The 2,500-nt window shown below is 38.7% G+C and overlaps 1 protein-coding gene across 1 annotated transcript in view; it reads left to right on the top strand.

The window, feature by feature from the left end:
- Positions 1-2,500, top strand: part of LOC143017598 (uncharacterized) — a 748,821-nt gene that overhangs the window by 40,984 nt on the left and 705,337 nt on the right. The window lies entirely within an intron of this gene.

The following is a 2,500-nucleotide window of genomic DNA, read 5'->3' as shown; positions in this document are numbered from 1 at the left end:
AAAGAGAAATGAAATGGGGAGGGAGTATGGTAGAGGGGGTGGAAGGAAAACACACACACACACACACACACACACACACACACACACACACACACACACACACACACACACACACACACACACACACACACACACACACACACACGCACGCACGCACGCACACACACACACACACATGCACGCACGCACGCACGCACACACACACACACACACACACACACACACACACACACACACACGCACGCACGCACACACACACACACACACACACACACACACACACACACACACACACACGCACGCACACACACACACACACACACACACACACACACACACACACACACACACACACACACACACACACACACACACACACACACACACACACACACACACACACACACACACACACACACGCACGCACGCACGCACACACACACACACAAAACACACACACACACACACACACACACACACACACACACACACACACACACACACACACACACACACACACACACACACACTTTGACACCAGACATAAATGGGATTGTGGAGACAAAATTGAAAGGTCCTATACAATCAACTATGGTGGGATAAGGATTATACAACCATTGGTCGAAGAATATGTGGAAATGTGGAAAATGTGGAAATGATCACAATCAAGTTGAAAATAGCAGTATGAAAAGCAGAAAGTTTATAGTAGTACATGTGCCCCCAAAAACAAAGGTTTGGTCTGATAGTGATCACTCAAAATTACTGGAAGACACAAAGAGTTATCTGAGATACTGACAGATGGAGGAAACAATAATTATGGGTGACTTTAAATCAAAGTAAATAAATTGGGAAGAATTGACAATAAAAGGTGGAGAGGAACTCTGGGGCAACATTCTACTGTATTTGACCATTGATTATACATTGACTCAATGGGTCAAGGAAAACACTAGATATAGAAACAATGAAGAACCATCGAGACTAGACTTGATATTCAATTCTGAGTCTGAAATTGTGAACAAAATGAATCATAAGACACCAATGGGGAAGAGTGACAACATAATAATAGAGTTCGAACTCAAGGAACAAAATCAAATGAGAAGAAATGAGAAACATAGAGAAAGATGATTAATGTACAACAAAACTGACTTTGTAAAACCTAGAATTTTTTTTAAACACTAACTAGGAATTTTTTTTCAAATAATGAATCAAAGCTGGAAGAGAAATGGAACATATTTAAGGAAAAATACAAGGAGGGAACAGATGAATATGTACCTAGAAAGAAACAAAAAAGGGTTTACATAAAGTTTTGGTGTAACAGAAAGTGTAGTGATGCTAAAGATAGAAGAGACCAAGCTTGGAAAAAGGAAAAAAGACAAAAAAAAAAAAGACCAAATGGTAAACATACATCAAACTGAGAAATGAATATGTTGATATACGTAGAGAGGAAAAAAGAAACTACGAAAAAGATATAATAGACAAATGCAAAGACCAACCCAAACTATTTTACAGATATGTAAATGATAAACTAAAAGATAAACATGAAATAGTGAAACTGCTTGAAGGAAACAAATAATATACAGAAGATGTAGAAATGGTTGAAGTAATGACCAGGCATTTTAGGCCTGTATTTATAATTGAAAGCTCACAAATTTGGGATGAAGGACAGCGATAAGGATCCCCTTAAATGAAAGAAATAACGGTGACACAGAAAGAAACAAAGGGCCAAATAAAGAATCTTGCCGTCAAAAAGTCATATGGGCCCGATGGAATAGCGAACTGGATACTGAAAGAATGTTCAGGTGAGCTTACAGACAAAATACACAAGGTAATTGACTTCTCACTCAAAGAAGGAAAAGTACCACAGGATTGGAAAAATGCAAATATTATACCAATATATAAAGGAGACAAAGAAAATCCAACAAATTATAGACTAGTATCCCTTACAAGCACAACTGCAAAAATATGTGAAAAAGTTATTAAAATATATGGATTAGATACTTGGAAGAGAAAAATATACTAAACCCTGTACCGGGTGTGACCAATTAAACCAATTAACAATGCAAATTACTATATTATTCACAATGGGAAAGCACGACAAAGACAATCACTACAAAGACCTTAGAAAAAACACCCGATACATTCCCACGGACAGGGGGTTGTCTTGAATTGTGCACATGACGCTTACGACGAAAAAAAAATCACTCGAATGACCTGACTTGTTGCAATAGATACATGTGAGTACAGGAGAGGTAAATGTAGAGGAAGGGGAGCTGCGAGTGGGAACTGAAGACTGTGGGGGTGGAGGGGGAGAACTAGGAACATTGGCTTATTGCTGAGTACTACTATTACACAAGGAACCAGAAGGCACTTCCCTAAGTTTACATGAAAGCTTAGTTGCAAAAGATAGTAGGGTCTTATCTTCCTTATAGCTGAGAGAAGAGGCAGCTGTCCTCTCAAAAGGCGCCAAGAAAAGAATATATAAAAGAAACTCCAGAATAAG

This window comes from Oratosquilla oratoria, chromosome 32, assembly GCF_046742065.1.
Source record: "Oratosquilla oratoria isolate Oo_2021 chromosome 32, ASM4674206v1, whole genome shotgun sequence".
In the NCBI taxonomy this organism is placed as follows: domain Eukaryota; kingdom Metazoa; phylum Arthropoda; class Malacostraca; order Stomatopoda; family Squillidae; genus Oratosquilla; species Oratosquilla oratoria.
The sequence above is the reverse complement of the archived record's forward strand: the minus strand, read 5'-3'. Positions and strand labels throughout refer to the sequence as shown.